This window comes from Camponotus floridanus, unplaced genomic scaffold (assembly GCF_003227725.1).
Source record: "Camponotus floridanus strain SB8 unplaced genomic scaffold, Cflo_v7.5 scaffold61, whole genome shotgun sequence".
Classification (NCBI taxonomy): Eukaryota; Metazoa; Arthropoda; class Insecta; order Hymenoptera; family Formicidae; genus Camponotus; species Camponotus floridanus.
In genome coordinates, this window is record NW_020229781.1 from 472,512 (window position 1) to 492,007 (window position 19,496).

Below are 19,496 nucleotides of genomic sequence, written 5' to 3' on the forward strand. Positions count from 1 at the left end.
TTTCACACGTTTTGCGTTTTCTGGGGTAATAGTCGCAAACGAATTTTTTGAGAATTACACTTAATTCTATCATTTTAATTAAGATGTTCTAATTACATCATTTCGCGATTTTTTAAATTATATATGTGAATTTTTATCATTATAGATTCAATCGAGATAATTTACAATTCAATTTAATTGTATTCGTATTTATTGATTGCGATAAAGAAAGCGCACATTGATAGGTCTTTATAATTTATTAATTTCTATATATTTTTTTTAAAGTTTGTAATTATTCCATTATTTAATCCGTGATATCGATGTTTACATGCATAAAGCTACTCTGGGTGATGCAATTTAACTTCATTTTATAGTGCCACGCGAATTTCGAGTTTATAAAGCTCAATATCGTATAGATAATTTGTGTATTTAAAGGCATATGACATTTGAATTTATTTTGTTATTCAAATAGTGAATAAAGAAGAGAAAGTGGCAGAGGGAACAGGAGGGAGGAGTATACGGGTGAGAACCTATGCACACAAGACGGTTCGTGCGAAGGTCCAACACGTACTCTGCAGAGTAAATGTTTAATACAAGCCTGTGGAGCAAGATGTAAAGTGGTATCTGGGGAATGCACCTGGACTTTAGAAGAGAATCTAGCACGTCCCACATGTAACTGTCTTTCCATTATTCAGGATTGATAGTTTGCCTTTTTTTTTAGCAACGCAGTGATATCGCATTGTATTATTTATGATTAATTTAATAGCAAACACCTGATGACAATGTTATTGCACAACTCGAGGTAAAAGAGAAATGAAAACTTATAATACTTAGTAAATATCGAAGAGTGGATAGAGTCATTTCCGGAAATGAGAAATTAGCGATATAATTAGTTGAGTCATACATTTGGCGAATTAAACGTTAAGGCAGAAAAGTTGAGAGAGCGTTTCTTTCGCTTGTGAAACTATTCACGTTTCTAACGCTCGCTTTTACACATCGCAAACACGCCTCGCAGTCGTAACTCTTTAAGCATCGGCAGAAACGATCAACTTGGTGAAAGTCCCGCGACGTACCATTAATTGGCGTTCAACCATCGGCGTAACAGTCTCTTCGTAACGATCGCTCTTCTCCTGTCACAAAAGACTCACGTTCTGCCTTAACGACGAGGTAAGTTTTGACCTCGTGGGGGAACATCATGTTGTCATCGGGAGGGCATACAAAGTAGCAGTCCCGTATTTATCGTGGAAGAGTATTATCGAGTACTAGAGAGAACGATCTCTGATGCGGTCTTACCAAGAGATAGAACCTTACAAGTGCACATAGACACATTAGAGGGATGCGCTAATTTATTACGCACGCTACTCGAGAAGAATTGGGACCCACGTACAGTCTGTGTCAATTTCGTTCCCATTAATAGCGATGCAATTTGCTTCATCGTCCGCTGTCAATTGTTGCCTTCGGTGATGAACTCACGTTCTGTTTGTCTCAAAGTTCGACCCCTGCTCTCCTTTGATTAAGTATTTCAACGGGGGAGATGGCAGAGTCAAGAATTGCCTGCTAAAGCCCGACGCGGAAGTGAATTCGGGCTTCTCAGAAAGTAGATAGAGTACGTAGGAAACGAACCAAGTAACTGCACGAGCTCGCCTCGCTCGCTTCAGTCAGTTTCTTGCTGCGCGAGCGGTGAAGCGTATACGAGAAAGGATTGGATATTGGCGTTATTTTCTTTTTTGGATTCTCGGTCATGTTACGAGTCGAAGGCCTTGCATTATGCCACGCGACATGCGTTTGCTCTTAAAAACGACTATATATTTTACTATCGGCGCGTGTATTCCAAGTAAATTGATGACCTAAAGCTCTCATCGGAAGGCCTTTCATGCAATAATAATAATCTCGGCGCCGAAGATAAGTGTGTCACAAATGTATAATATTATTTCTTCGATTTCTCTTTATTTTTCACGTTCTTTCCATTTTCACGTTCCTTCCGTTTAATGATACTTGTCAGAGAGAATGAAGAGTAAGTCCCTTGAAAAATAAGTTAAATGCGAAGCGCATAAAAAAAAACGTTATGTCAATTGTACAATATCACAGAGAGAAACGATAACGCGCTGTATACCTGGGATTTCTCTTTTGTATTGGCACAATGCATTATTATAGTTCTCATTATACTCCAATATTCAGTGAACAGGACTGAAATCGAATGATTTTTACGCCTCCCGATGCACTAATCGCGATATAATTGCAGTCAAATGACTTTCGTTTTAGTTAGATATCCCGATCCGGTTTCTCATCTCTTTGCGGAGTGCGCGCATTTATGCTGGTAACACACGGCTACATCTCAATTATTTCAACCTCTGACTATTGAAGCATTAAACGAATTCACGCGTACAGAGACTGAAACGTAATGAGGTGATGCTATGTGATCTCGAGAACATTATACGACTTTGTGAAGCAATTGTCTGAATACTAATCGTATTCAGATTAATCGATTATCTGATACAATTCAGGTCGGACGTTCCATGCGTAGTTTCCTATACGATAGCTAGGCTAATGGTACACGACGACAAAATTGTAAATGTGTTCTGTCATGGCGGAATTTTTAATAATACAGTGATCCTGTGTATCGCGACTCTGCAATAAAACCGCAGGAACTTTAACAGCGCGTTATATTATATTTCTAACGTGTTCATGAAAATTCAATGGGGGCTGGAACAACGCGTGGGTGGGTAACTGTAATAAAGCTAAGCCGTATAACGACACTGTCATTAAGTGGCATTGCGGTCATGAATGCCGTGCCACGCGATACGACGAACCATTGTTCGGATTAGATCATTTCAACCGAGCTTTTTCGATGCACGAAGATGTGTGATTATTTATTCATGATTACGTATGTAAAGAATGACCTCGCTGTCACACGGTAGAATTCTAGATAATCGCAGGATCGTGGCGAAATTCTGCAAGCCGTATAATCGATTACTCGCCATGTCGCGAGGCGTTGAATCAAGCGAGATGCCTCGACGATAAATGATGAAAATCATTATTCTCTTCAAATAAAATCTTTGCTTTATTTATTGTTATTAAATATTAATATGCATACAATAATCATCTACATGAATAAAAATCTAAATGATTTAATAAGGAGATGTTAGCAGCACGACATTAGCTTCAAAATTTGTTTGGAAAAATTCTTCAAGTTTATAAAGGTTAAGATATTTTTTTATTTTATACCGGAAATTTGTTGCTTGACTTTTAATTCGGGCCGACTTTACAATGCATTTATTGTTATTAAATATTAATATGCATATAATAATCATCTACATGAATAAAAATCTAAATAATTTAATAAGGAGATGTTAGCAGCACGACTTTAATATGCATTATTAATTATTATTATTATTATTATTAATTATTATTATTATTAATTATTATTAGCTTCAAAATTTGTTTGGAGAAATTCTTCAAGTTTATAAAGGTTAAGGTATTTTTTTATTTTATACCGGAAATTTGTTGCTTGACTCTTAATTCGGACTTAATGGAGAAGGGCACGAGGTTCTCGTGTAACCGTTAATTAAGATGTCTATCTGCGCGTTGCAAAATATAGACCGGCAATAGTGGAGTCCGATAGATACGATCTGGAAACTCGGCCAAATCTTTTCAAAGACGTCGCGCCGTAACGGAGTAATGAAAGACATCGATTTGCAGAGGCGGCGCGCGTTACATGCACCGCGGCAATTCCGGTCGAGCGGCGCGATAGCGGCACGGATAATAAATATCGCTTTGCAATCCCGTAACTTCGTCGTCGAGATACGAATTGTGTCGTGCAAACTATTCGAGTGTCGAGCCGCACCGACTGGTGATCGACACGTCGGGAGGAAACCGAGCCTGCGAATTGTGTCATTAATAGATAGACGTCCCCTCCCCGGGTTGTTTCTCCGATACATTTGCAATTTTCGATGTCATCCGCGCAGGACTCTTTATTACAATTTCGACATGCTTGATGGTTTTTAAGATCTCGACATCTTGATGCGAGCGAGTTCGCGAGTTACATAAAAATAAGCACTTTTCTCGAAATATAATACATTTTTCTTAAAGTCCAAAACTCTGTTCTGAAATAAGAAACTTAGCATGTCATAGAAAGTAGAAGCTTAAAGTGCTGTATAGTTTCGCATACATTTATTTCGAATACGCTACAGTTGCGCTGTAACAAAAGAAAAAACCTGTGGTAATGTACGAGAATGAAGATTCATACGCGGAATGAGGAGAGAGTTTCTAGTTTTTACTTTTGGAAGATTATTTATAATATAATTCCTGTGTGCATATATATTATCTGTTTCTATTTGATCTCAAAACATGTATTTTGATACGTGGAGATTTTTTTTTAAATATGTACATCTCTCAATTGTGTTCTAATCCCCCATATCCTGGCTTACTCTGACATAATTTGTCTTTCTGTGATTATATCTGGCGTACTATGTGTAATCTAGGTCACATTGATTTATTCCGAATAATTCTGATGTGCTATATACGATGCACAACCTACATTAGTTTAAATTACACACATCTATTTTCGACTTGATCTTATACGATACTTTAAATTTCTTTATATGAGTGTTTTTTGTAAATTTTTTAAAAGTAATTGTCGATGATTTATGCAAATTTATATCTGTATCGTAATTTCGTGTAAAAAAACTCGTAATTGAGTCATGCAGCTTTTTATCTTTCATTCCGAATATGCAGCTTCATTCTCGCGCTAACTAATCCACTTGCGGCGTCGGAGTATTTCGATTCCTTCCTGTCTACAACTTCCTAATAATGACGTTTGAATTCTGAATATAATTATGTAACTTTCGCCATCTACTTGTAAGCATGATCGGCGACCAAGACATGCTTCCGCAAAACTCGATCTAATTTCGCAGACAATAGCACTCGGTTCTACGTAACATGCTTATCTAATCGCAACTTTTCTATGCATCCAAGAGTTATGACGCGGCATGTCCTTATTGCGGTCACCGAAAGAAAGGTACGTGCTGGAGCACGTGTCACGGGCTTACGTTCTTCCTGGCTGACGGATACGGAGTGCGGCACGCGAGAACACTAATCCTAGAATACACGTGTCACCGTTGTCTGTCACTTGCGGAAAACGCACACGCAAGCGGACGGCATTTGAAAATGCGAGGGAAGCACGCGATAAAACATATTTCTCGTATATATACCTATATAACGCGGCGTTGCTTTAAGCGACACTTCTTTCAAAATTGTCTGGGAAACCCTTAGAAAACTCGCCAACTTTGCCAACGCAGTTGGCAAATTTTCGCTATAGACGGCGTCGCAATTTCTCACGACTATTGCCGCTAAAGCGGATTAATTTACGTTCCTCGCACTCGTTCGTTCCATTTGAACGAATTATCAACCGGAATACGAAAATTCCCATCACAAGCGCAATTATCCTCCTTTCTCCTCTTTTTTTGTCTCCTTTCTCTTTTCTGTCTCTCTCTCTCTCTCTCTTTTTTATAAAGTTCATGAAATTAGTACAGCACTCGGTCTCAGTTCGTTCACCGAATTAAAGCTTCATTATCTAAAACGGTGAATTTCCACACACTTCTACTGCATGATATTCGAAATTACGCAAAGTACCCTACTTATCACACATAACTAGATATTCTTGTATTTATAAAACGCCATTCCAGATATTGGCGCGTTCATTTTGAAATACAGTTTTTACAATTTGCATGGCGTACATGCGAAGCTATTTGAGTGGTAAGCGAGAGGAGAACTCGCTATTTAAATACAAGCTATTTTCTGGCACGTATACGATGAATGAATATACGAAGACCCGACAAGTATTCTTCTTAGAATGCGATTGTGAAGGCGGAGAATACTGCTTTTCTCATTCATGATATATCACAAAAATACTACAGCTATAAGCTGCAAGAGAAAAGAAGCTGTAATCGAATTTTGGTAATATTCAGAGAAAAGAATATAATTATAAAATAAGTATAATTATAAAAAATAATTCTAGAAAAAGAATATAAGTGTATTTTAGATTAACCGCAGAATATCTAGAGAATTAAAGCTCGTGAACTACAAAAGATTCGAGCGATATTGAACGCAATTGCTCGAGGTAAAAATAAAAACGTTTATTCCATTAATACAGAATAGATATATATATATTTGCATCACAAGTAGGAAACTTCGTGGCTCTCTTTATTATAGATTGACGGCGACGGATGGCGTAATTAAGGAAACCATTAACTGCAAAATCCGATTTATCTGCGACGATTGGCCTCCAAGTTTCGCGACGAGGCAAATGTTTCAATCAACTCTGCTTGGGACCGGTATCCTACAGCCGTTGTTCCGAGACGTTCAGAATGGGATTATAATAAAGTCTTGGCTAAAAATTATCGAACTGCCTAAATCCACTTCGGATGATAATAGTGGAAACAAATGGGTCGAAGAGAAAAGATAGCTTTTTTTACATGGAACACACTATACTGCACTATGTCACAGTAGCTTGCATTTCAGAGGCGTTGCGATTGCGATTTGCATGTAAAACGAAATGCGCTTTCTCATATTTACGAGGGGATGATACTTCAATATTCCTTGTCGAAAGATATTCAATATTTTGCTAATATTCATACTTTTTGTCCAACGATTACGGAGAGCTTTTTACAGAGAGATTTGATAAGATTTAATCCACAATGATATTGTAATGGAACTCTTTGCATTAATATAAATGGATGGCAATGCAAAACTGTGTCATCTTGTGCATAGATATGATATTTAAATAATTTATTTAATTAGAATGCTATTGTGTTTTAAACCTCTTTTATGAAAATATTATTTTTTTTCTTTGTTGCAGGTTAATATTTGGACCATGTTTTTTGAACGGTGCTGCGAGCAGGTATGTTAAAACTTCGTTTGAACTTTATGAAATGTCTTGAAAACAAAGCCCGGAGTAGAAAATCTACGAGAACAAATAAAGCATTGTATAGCTGTGTTATGCGCGGCGTTGTAGTATTATTATATATAATAATAATTTTACATTTTGCGGAACGTCACATATACAACACGTCGCTTACTTTTCGATTTCCGTTGAAAAAATTGAAATGCTATTTTCCTTTATGACGTTATATGCTCGCATTGCCGTCAATGTAAATGGTTCAACGTGACGGGCCCCATTTGTCCCGGGAATATTTCCGTTCTTTGGCAAAATGTAATTTCCTTGCGGCAAGGGCCATGCGCTTTAAACGAAAAAAAGGTAGTATCGAATGTGAATAATTCAAATGTCATTTCTCAGTCGGATTTGTCGGTTCGATGCCCGCATACTGCCAAACGATATATCCGATAAAGTGCCGAAAGCAATCGCCGTCACCCATTCGGTGTAAAAAAGCTTATTTATGGAGTATCCGTCGATATCCGGCCTAACTTTGATTGTCACCCTAGTACCCTTATACTGTCACAGTTTCGTGATAGACACAACGACGATCTGGCACCGCTCAGATTGTTAACTAGTGTTTTTCTTTCGGGTTCTCTTTTGCAAAAATATTCCGTTTCCGTGTGAAAAAATGCACATCAATGCGCTTTTTGCGAAATTATTCCTTGCGAGATATATATATATATATATATATATATATATATATATATATATATATATATATGATAGAGTATCGCGCATAAACAAAAACGACCGCAGTGCTAGTGATTTAATTAAATTGTCTGTTTTCCAGTTACATGTAATTGAAATGCAACTTTTAGAACATCAATGTACAAATGTGCATGTGTATATTTGTGTATGCTGAAATATATTCTCCACATTTACCCACGAGAAAATATTCGTTGAAACGCGCGGCTTCGTTTGAACAGAATAACTATTAGCTCCCGTTTCGGCTTTCCGCGTTTTATGATTTTAAAATTTGCAATTCTCTGTGAAATATGTTGTTGCACGTATTTATGCGGGTTAACATTAAATAATGAACAAACAGATTGCTCCCTTCGACAGCATTTAACCTGATTTTTTGTAGTTTCGATATATTAAGAGCGAGAAAATGAACAATAAATAATATACTATCTAAATAATATGTTTATATAAATAATATATTTTTAGTCGAGTTTCTCTGCATAGCAAAATTCGTAATTGATAAAGCGAACTTGTAAATTGAGCTCAAAATTTACGTTTGGATTCGATAATCAATAGTCAAATATCTCGTTATTGCCGGGAATTAAATTACCTATATGATCATTTATTGATTAACGAATCAAAAACGGTTATAAGTCCGTATTTATGATGTGCTGATATATGGAAAAGCTCATTTATTTCGATGTAATTGAAATACTGTTGCCGTAATGATTCTTAATATAATGAGTTTCAATTTTTTACGATAATACATTTCGAAACATACACAGACTTTTATTTTATATAATATTACTTTATAAAAAATATAATACATTGTTTTAATGTTACTTTATGCATGCTATACAACACGACACAAAATTACATAACTTTTAGTTCTAACAACAAACTCATAGTTCTTGTTTTTCTCTTATCTGTTTTTAGTTGATATTCTATTAACGCATTTTTTATCATTAGTGTTTTTTTCTTATCTCCCGTAAATGCTAGGTAAGAAGCAGCATTTGCGGCGAAAAACTTTGCAAGAGTCATTTATATGCGAAGCTATTTTCGAGTATTTTCCCAGTGCGAAAAACCATAGTGTCCCGTTGGTAGCTCGAAGGAACCAGACCGCACGCTAATGGCGGCGATTATCGTGAAAGCATCGGCTTGGCTGCTACGTTTCTTGCTCGAAAGAGTTGTTAATACTACGCCCGCGATCCTGCGATGATAACCCAATTTACCGTCCGGCGTGCGACAAGTCGACCTCGTCGTAGAGCTTGACGGTAAACAATGCCGAAAGCTATTTTCGCAGGTCAAGAAGGTGCGAGTCAGCTCGCTAGGCACGCGCTCGAGAAAGTCACGTTTTTACAAACGGGAGGACCGGCACACAACCGCTATAAAAAGCTCGTTAGGACGCCACTTGTTGTTACAGCATCCCCTGAACCCTTTCGACGGCTCTATTATAACGAAAAAATTCATCTCACGGGCACTTTCTTTCACTTGCGAAGCTAGAGGGAGAGAGAATACTGTCGGGGGGATCGGCAACGGCTTTTGTTCTCATGGAGGTCATAAAATTGCGCTCTCCCTGTTCAAGGTATATTCGCCGAAGCAATCGATCAAAACCAGCCCCTTTTGTATCGTACAATAAAGATAAACCCGCAATCAAGAAATTAAACCCGAATTTTTACAAATACTATAATAATAAATCAATAGAATGTAAAATACGCGTTTTTTAAAAATAGTTTATTGGAATAAATTTAATAAAATATATTGCATTATTTGCTTGAAACGATGCAATTAATAAATACAAAATGACGTTAATAATATAAATAAAATATTTTATATTATTATTATGCAAGGTTGGAAACGTGCATAATTGCGCTTTGTGTTTTGTGATAAAAATGAATTTAGTAATTAATACGACAATAAAATTATATATTTTAGGTGTGTTTATTTATTATAATCATATATATTTCATTCTTGTATTTTTCGTATTTTTCTGGATAAAGTGTTTCAAGCAAGAAATCTATTTGATTAATTTAAATTTGACCTAATAATATACGAAAGAAGGATTCGACAAATAGAAAATGCAATTATTTTATTTATAAAAAAAAAAGACAGATTGTATTATATCAAAAAAAGACAGATTGTATTATATATTTCTCTTTATTTTTTATTATTAGATAAGATATTTATATAATCGCAATATTATACTATATAAACTATGTATCACCGCGATGGAGTAAATACATATCCAATCTTGGACTCCAAATATACTGTTAATATTCGCACACTTTCATAAAATGAAATTGTTAATTATAGAGAATGAAATTCCTCACTTAAACTTCTCTTATATTTATTCAGCGATGCAATCAGAGAGTGTATATATTTTGTAATATACATTTTGTAAATGGAAGATGAAAATCAGATGAAGAAAAGGCGGAAGAATCCTGATAATAAACGTCACGACCTATCTGTATGTTCTTAGTCAAATTAAACTTTTGGAATTGTTACAGAAATTCATGATTATTAAAGTGAGAATCGTTATAAATAACGTAATAAAACATGTTTAAAATTTATTTTATATTATATTTATTATATTCAAATTAAATTGTCAGTTATAATTACATTTATTATTCAAATTAAATTGTTAGTTTCATTTCTTTTTATTTATTAACTGACAATTAATATGTATGTTTAATGCAGCATATAATAAATAAGTTTGATAAAAAATTAATATCGATAGCATCGAAATTGGCTGTGAATATCTGAAATATGATGCTTCGGACATTTTCTCATTCGCAATATTTTCGCATGCGAATATGAATATTGAACATTTTCGCAATGTTTGCCATCAATTATACCGTGTTCTAGAACGCCTATGTAATTCTTGCAAATGAGATAGAAGTAATTGATAGATTAACGCGAAACAGTCAAGAATAGGCAATTGAAGGATTAACGGACATGAACAATCAGGAACAATTCGCGAATATTTTAGAGTAAGCATGACTTTGACAGGACGGCCTATTCAAAATTACTGGCGAGCGTGTGCGCGGTTTGCGTGACTACACCAGATTCTGTGCGAAGCGCCGGGATTAATCATAACAATCGATTCGTATCCGCAGTTCATAAACGATAATATTGTCAACAGATGAAAGCAGCTGCGAGATGAAGCTTCTGAAAAAAAGGAGAAGCCTCGAACCAGCTTCAGCATGAAACGTTATATGACATCGCCCCAATTATGGCCAAATTGCTGTCGCGTTTTTGAAACTGACACTTTGCGCAACGCCCATTGCGATGGAGCTTCGAACGTCCCGATACTAGCGTTTTTTTTCCCCCTTTTTTTTACCATCCACTTTGTTTTTTTCCTTTTTTTTTACATCCACTTTGTCGGCCCGCCGGCATAGATAGAAGCTGCCTGGTATTGAATTCTAGAGACGCGAAATGCCGCTGAAACGATTGCACCCGCCGCGATGCGTTCCATTTCGCGTGAATATCGAGTAGCAAGCGGCAAGAGCAGTCGACTTCCTGATCGCGAGTTATTGTCTGCTACCGACGTCTTCTCGACTCTCTCCTCGAAATTTCTTCCCCCGGTCCTCCACTATCGTAATGCGAATCGCTCTGATTCATCGGCGATGTTCCATCAGGCCGCGCGTCGTTCGAGATGTCACGGCTAAAGAGAAGATGCGCGTCTCTTCCGCGATCGGGACATCTTATCATTTCGCGTAAATATTCGCGACGAGGGCGTCGGTCGATTCGTTTCGGCCAAACTGAATGTTATAAATGAATATATAAATGAACGATATAACGAAGTTGATGACAGCGCTATCGATATTAACGAATTTCTAACGGAGCGTTATCCCAATAACAAAATTGGAAATTTGGCGCAATATTTCATTCATGGACAGATTTTATTACCGCGACACGGATCGCCGATATGCGACAGCATGCAAAACAACGCATTCCGCATGTAATAATTCTCTTATAAAAAGCGATTTCGATGGCGTAGAATAAACCTGGCTCGCGTGCCTTGCATTATTAATACGCTCAATGTAACATCAACTGACAAAATCACGCGCAAAATGCAAATTAGTCATTATTCATTTCTACGTGGCATATAAATCCGTAAGCCGTGGCGTGTACGAGATCGGAGAGAACGAGCGGGAAAACGAAGAGGGAAAAAGAGAATGGAGGGTGCAATCCGTAAAAAAAGTCATGAAATTCATTAACATTCACTCTAACCCACGGTAGGTAGGTGCTCGAGTATTCAATTATTCAATTTGTGTGTGATACAAATAATACAAGGTAATGCACCAATGTACTCGTTATTCGTGACCTCGTCAGGAGAGCTCGAGCAGAGAGAGAGAGAGAGGAGGAAAGGTAGATTGTGTATCGAAATCGGATTATTCATTTTCTTTTCAGTATGGTAGACGAGACCGAATATATTCCAGGCGTATAATATCTCCTGACCAAAGATTACATAACTATGATCGATCGACTGCGTCCTTTCTGCAAGAAAAGAAGCATCGCGTGCCTTTAGGAGCTAATATTTCAAGAACAGCCCGTAATTCAGAGATCGCTAACGGCGATGCACCTTAAGCGATCTGTTTTAAGAGAGTCTGCGGATACTTCTCAATCCAATCGCGCCATTTTCTCTAAAGCCGCATTTGATATCAAAGAACTCATTCCGCGCCCTTTAACATTCAGTGTCAAAAGAATGATGCGTTACACGATTGAATTGAAAGAAAGACACGATGAACCCTTTAACGAACTCTCAAACGATCCAGGTTAGCTTTTTACGAACGCGTTTATTTCGCGTATCTACGACCTTTTTTATCGCGCCGTATTTATTTCGAGAGACACGCATCGTTAAATTTTTCTGGTTTACTGCGACACGAGATAGTCCACGTGGGTGCTAAACAAAAATTGTAGCACCTCGGTAGATAAAGAGAGTACTTGCACGGGAATCGCGGGAACCGGCGAAGTGAGACGCCGGGTACATCTACAAGAGTTGTGATGTTCCACTCCAACGGGCTACATCGCGAAAGATATCGTATACCGTGTTCTCTTGGAGCAGCGCGCTGCGAGAGAGCGTTCTTGAAAGCGTGTGCAAAAATACATCGCGCATAAAATAAAGACGGAAATTTATATCTACGCACACATTTTTTTATAACGTACTGAAACGTACGAAAACGCCGTGAAATAACGCATGGTAGCTAACTCGATCACTTACAATAACTCGAAAACACTGCCGTCGACGTCGTCTTAAACGTCTTCAGCGCAGACTCGTAAAACCGTAGATGTTTCGCAGTAAATATATTTTCGTATATTTGCGCGTACGGATGTCCCGTTGAAATACCTACATCTGGCGCGAAACGTAACACTTTTCTGTCGAGCTATCGAGCATGCGAACGGCAATAATCGTATCCAGACTCACAATAAGAGTGCGCGCTCTCGTATCAACCCTTCGTGTTTTTTGCCGTTGTGTATTTGTTTCAGCCGATATTTGTGGTGTACCTGGGTGTTTTTTTTCGCGAATATCCTGTTCGTCAAAGAAACGTTTCCAAATTTTATATGGAAACTCATATAACGGGATGGTACAACCGAATATTGTTGTGGAAATCGCAGAAAATGGTTCTGGCTATTTTTTATTGTTAATCTTCGATATGCTTCGTAATGTTTTTCGCACATTGAATTTCATAGTATACGATGTTTGTGTGCCACGAAAAAAAGGGAAACATAATTTTTTTCAATTTAAAAATAATTTAAAATTTAATTTAATTTAAAATTAATTAACGCATTTTTTTTTTTTTAATTTTTGCCTATGTTTAGAACGCGAAGCTTTTTCTAGCGAGCATTTTTCGCAAATGTCTCAATACTTCACCGGGTAGCGATGCAGACGCGTAACGCTCTTTTATGATATATTACACATGCTGGAATTGGACGTATTTCAACTCCCATCTCGCATCATCGTACGTATCTCTCTCGTAATGCGTTCTCGATCCTTGATCGCACCGGCGGCAGCACCGACGAAATATATTCGGGTCGGTTCGCCGTCGACCCACCACTCGACCCATCCGATCGAAAGCAACGAAAGAATATTTGCCAGGGCTCGCGGATTCTGAAAATACCATTTCGAGGAAGGCGCTCAAGGCAAAGGGATATTTGCAATCACGGCAGTCCGTTCGCGGTAACGTAACCCCCGGCATCACGATTGATCCTGTGCTAAATGCGGTGCGGCTTGCGCAGTTGAAAACTTTCCGCGCGAACGTCCATCTCTCGCGTTTTCGTTATAACGGGATAACGTGCGCAAGACCAACGCCAGTACCGACATTAATCCACGTCTGACCTATCGGGAAATGCGAAATCCAGCAAGGATAACAGCATGGGAGGGTCTTACCGGGTTTTCACCGTATGCAAACACCGGTATATCATACTTGGCAGCTCACTACGTCATGCAGGACTGAGATGTCTCGTACCGAAAACTTGGGATTTCTACACACAAGCCTAACCGCGTCAATACTCGTATTAGTTGATATCGTTGCACTTCTCAGTCTTATAACTGAGGAGGATTATAATTTTATAAGACAAATTTGAACGCATAAAATACGTACATATACAAGGTGTTAGGGCAATTTCTTCCCAAAAAAAGCTCTTGTTGCTTACCTCGAGAGCTTTTCAAAACACTATAATAAAGTATATTTTTTTATTGAGTACTTTTCGAGTTATGAGGCTTGAAATAATCTCTTAATTTTATATAAACCATAAAATATGTAGTAAAATATTCATTTTACGATTATCTTACCTTAACACTTTTATGTACAAAATAATGAGAGGACTCAATTGGTGTAAAGAAAACACATAATTGTTTCGAAGAAAAAATATGTAATTTGCAATTAACAATTATATATTTTTTCTTCGAAACAATTATTTAGCATAGTATTTTCTTTACACCAATTGATTCCTCTCATTATTTTGTACATAAAAGTATTGAGGTAAGATAATCGAAAAATGAATATTTTACTAGATATATATTTTATGGTTTACGTAAAAATTAAGAAATTATTTCAAGCTTCATAACTCGAAAAGTACTCGATGAAAAAATATTTTATTATAGTGTTTGGAAAAGCTCTCGAGGTACAATAGCTTTTTAGGGGAAGGGATTGCCCTGTATATAAATTAGCGAATAAATTTTGATGAATCGCAAACGATTAAATATACATATGTATATTACAAATTGATACATAGAATTCTGTCGCACGAATAACTTCGTACACGTTGATCGTTTATGTTACCCACAAGAATAATATCATCGTTATTATACTACGCTCGTTATGTTAATCTCACAAATGTTGATTTTATTTTACTATTAATAATATATATGAGGGAAATTAATTAATTATACGAAAATATATTGAATATACAGGACACTTTACACAATAATTGAATAGTATGTAATATTCACAATTCTCTCTTTCATTGTAATATATTAAATATATACAATTATTATAAATACTAAAATTATTATAAATACTAAAAAAGTTATTAAAAATCGCAGCGTTCTACATTATTATTTTCTAAAAAAGTGTAATTACGGTACTTTATATGATTACATTAATAAGCATAGATTTATAATTATTTATTCGTTGTATTTCTCTCTCTAAAAAATATTATCAGTGGATTAAATATCGAATATCGGAAGTGTAGTAAAAGGAGCGCGATGATAGACGCAAGGATCGTTAACGCATTCAGACGATTTACGATGAGCCTTAAAGGAGATTAAAAAAGATTAAGTGGAACGGTTAGAGAGATCCAATGAGATCGCCTTAAAACTCGCAAGTGACAGCCGTAATGTTTAATAGTGCAAAGGGGTGCAAAGTACTGTACGAGAGTGGCTGGGACCGCTAATCGATAGATTCCAGATCACGAGACCGTTCTAGGATAAAAAAAACCCGAGAAACATCTGCTACTGGCATTACAGCAGCAAACCAAACTCGTCAACGCAATTCCCATCGTCATGTCGTCGCATGCACCAGTGAATAACGAGTCTAGTAACGCGCGCGCGAAAAATGTTCTCCATTCGATATATTTTATTTTTATTCGACGGATGATGCGTCACAGGTCCCTCCCTATTTCGTCGCTATTCGTTCCTGCGAACGAATCGGATATTTATTTTTATAATATAATAAAGAACGTACACTCTCAGAGTCGCACGCATGGAACTGAATCATAAATCGATTGATTGCTTCGAAAAAGGAAGACTGACGTAGAGAAGAGGGGAGAAACGTGTCCTGGAAGGAAGAGGGAATATCGTAGTCGGCGAATCTTTCGGTGGTGTATTTCGAGGTAGACGTTGTAAAAATACTACGTCGGCGAAATAAATGCGACTAAGCGTCTGCGAAAGTCAAGACTCGGGCTTACGTCGATGAGGCGATGCAAAGGGCAGGAAAAAAGTAAGGGCTCTTCCTTTCCAGGATCGGAAGTGCAATGCCTTTAAGACCGGACGAGAGACCGCTCGGATTATCGATTAAACGACAGGATGTCATTCTCGTGTGTATACCTCGGAGGTGTACGACGACGTCTAGTCGGAAAATAAATATTGAGCAATCACCAGTCGAAAAATGCGACTCGCCTTTCGTCTCTCTTTTCGTCCCCTTCTTAGTTCGTTCGCGCAGCTTCTATCCTTTTTTAGTACATTGACTCCTCGTACCATGAAGAATAACTCTTCCTCTTCGCTTGCAATATAAAACATACAAAGTAAACATTTTAAGAATCATTTAAATTTGATGACATAAATTATTAGTCTCATTTGCAAAGCGAAAACACGAATAAACGAATGAATCGTCTACCATAATGTAGAGGAAGAGAAGAAGGAGGAATTTCTAGAATTTCAATTTATAGAAAAATTTCGAATCTTTCTCTCAGGATACATATAAGAAGTCGGGTCTGCAAAGCTAACATAAGAAGACGCCGTCAAATCAGAAAATAGAATCGGGGGATCGTAAAATCAGATTCCGCGAGAAATACGTTTTACGATCGTCGACACACAATCTAATTATACTTTGGTTAATATCGTTAAGGTGACAAAGTACGAAACTTCCGTCCCCTGCACACGAGACAATATATTTTCTTTCCGCTTCTTTCGTATCTCGTTCGTTATATTGCGAGCTATTGCGAGGCTTTATGTCACGTCTTTGTTGAACGTCTATACGATGCATCTTCCCCGATAAAAAAAAGTGGTCGTTATCGAGAAAAGCACAGTGGCCAATTCATTGACCTCAGGATCTTCGATGGAAGTAGCAGAAAAACGTTTATCGCGGTTCTCAACCGAGGATTTCTTTTCCGCCTCTAATCACTAGATTATCTAAGCCACAAGTAAACGGATTCGATTTTGAAAAGTAAATCTTTAGTTGTGTAACAGAAATGTAATTCGAAATTTAAACCTATTTGCATGCGAGTGCTTTTAAAAATGTAAGATTTGTGTATTTTTCTACTTTTGCTTTATTTTTTAGCCTTTTGCTTTTATTAGCTTATATTTCAAAAATATTATCCTGCATTTACGCGAAATATATTCTGTGCAATTATTTGATTTCATCATTTATTATCTCTCGCTGAACGTTAAATATAAAAATTCCACTATATTGATGTTATAAAAGCCAAAAATTTTATCAAATACCTTTTTTTAATAAAATATTTGCAATGAATTCTTTGATGTTAAAAATGTGTTAAAATTATTTTAAAGAATTAAAAGAGAGCGAGAGAAAGAAATTAAATTAAATTTCTCTCTACGAATAATTATATCTAATATCCCTAAAAAATCGAAATGAACACGGACGACACTAAAATACATTCGTTTTTGTACCTGATATATTCTTTTTACTATACTATTTTCAATGGTTTAAGTCTGATCCTTCTAATTATATGTGACGCATTGTCCTCGCAAATACTTTACTCACGGTGAGAACCCGGGCAAATGGAGAAGATAAACGACTCGATGTACTATAAAAGAATCAACAGCGACGCGGTCGATGCCGAAAGCCTGAGAGAGAATTGCGAAAATAGAAGGATGAGTAAAAAGTAGCGTAAAGAGGAAGGAAAGAAGGACCAGTCGAGAGAGAGAGAAAGAAGAAAGGACGCGATTCCAGGCCATGCATCGTGAAATGCATCGAAGCACATCCAGACGAGTCGATACTGGCTCGCATCGATTTCGTGCGAGCTTATCTCGTCGATAACGGAATCCAGACTCGCCGGGCCAGGACTTTCTGTACTTGTTCGCGCCATGTGGGAGTGGGATGAAAAAAAGAGAGAAAAAAACCGTGACCCAGTGCACCATATGCGCGCACCTGGCGAAATGTTTCACCGCCCTGGTGGGATGGAAATCGCGAAATTGAACGACGGACGGATCCTACGCCGCTGACGAGTGACACTGGTTTTGATCGATCACTATGCCGGGTACGATTGGCGCAACAGGCAATTAATAATTCATCGCTTTTCCTACAGATACGGGCATCGCTCTGTCCAGCATTTTTGACAGAATTACCACGATTGTGTAGTTGAAAATCTCGCATTTCAAGCGTCCATCATTTCATGTTAATTTATCATTTCTCTGTTAATGCTAATGCAGTTTTTACCATTATCAATTATATCTAATTACACTGAGGGAAAAATTTTTTTAAATCAAATAAATTTGTTTTCATGAGACTTTTGTTTTAAATGGAAGGAATCGTTTATTTCATTTAAGCAAAAACATTTAATTTTAATTAAATATACATGTTATATTAAGTACATTATTTTCCTTTATATATTTTTTATATTTAAATACTATTTTCGTAAAATTTATACTATAATTTATTAAATTAAATTAAATATATTATTTTTTTAAATTAAAAAATTTAAAATTTTTGGGAATAAAAAATGCATTTTAATAAATACAATATTTTGTAAAATTAAAATATTTGTAAAATAAAAATATTTAATTAAAAATTATATTTTTTTAAGCATATATATTTTTTTAAACATAAATAAATACTCAACTTAAGCAAACAGACGTTTTGAATACAAGTAAATACGTGATTAATACCCACCAAATAAATAGCTTTCTTGAATTAACTAAAATTTTTTTATTTCAAGATAATTTTTTCCTCAGTGTAGTTAAGCGAATATTTATAGGATACGAGCATCTGAAGAAATTGGATAACTATGTTATTTATACGAGCAAATATAGAGGATATTAAGGAAGCATTTAATTTTGCTAAGAAACGATATTAAATATATGCGATAATTTTATTTTTCACCACTTTGCGAAAGAGGAATACTTATTGTTAGGCCCAGTTCCACAATCCAGTTAATCCGAGTTTAAGTGAATGGACCAATCAGGACCCAGTTTAATGTATTAAACTCGGATTAACTCGAGTTTTGTGGAACCGAGCCTTAATATTATTGTAAATACAACATTTTCTCTTTGTCAATGGCTGAATAAAAATACAATTTTATTACAAAAATACAATATATTTCTGAAAATATATGATGAATAAAGAGATTTTAGAGAATGACGAGAAAGCTTTATCTAACAATGTAACAATAACCAGATAGTCTGAGCAAGATGAAGGTAGTTGTGGGACATAATATTGTGAAACGTAACATGATTTTATTTGAGAAACTCTCTGATCTCCCGCATAAAAGAACTCGACTCTTCTAGCGGACATTGACCTGCATAGACGGGACGCGGCTCAGTCTCCTTATCAATTGTATCATTATAAAGTTAACGATCTTGCTCGTGTAACAACGGCCGGCCCATTTTGAGGGACTCTATAATCTTTTACAGAGTCTTTGTCCGAGCGTACTCGCTTGTGACATTCGATTTCCCGAGGGCCGGAAGTCACTATTGCCATTCAAAGACCTTCCTCTCGGG

At 36.5% G+C, this 19,496-nt stretch overlaps 1 protein-coding gene across 6 annotated transcripts in view; it reads left to right on the forward strand.

Moving 5' to 3' along the window:
* LOC105254457 overlaps positions 1-19,496 on the forward strand; it is a 199,835-nt gene that overhangs the window by 106,079 nt on the left and 74,260 nt on the right. For all 6 annotated transcript variants that reach the window (XR_003123487.1, XM_011263136.3, XM_011263137.3 and 3 more), the window contains one exon: positions 6,836-6,877. The gene's annotated coding sequence lies outside the window, so the exon portion shown is untranslated. The remainder of the gene's footprint in view (positions 1-6,835; positions 6,878-19,496) is intronic.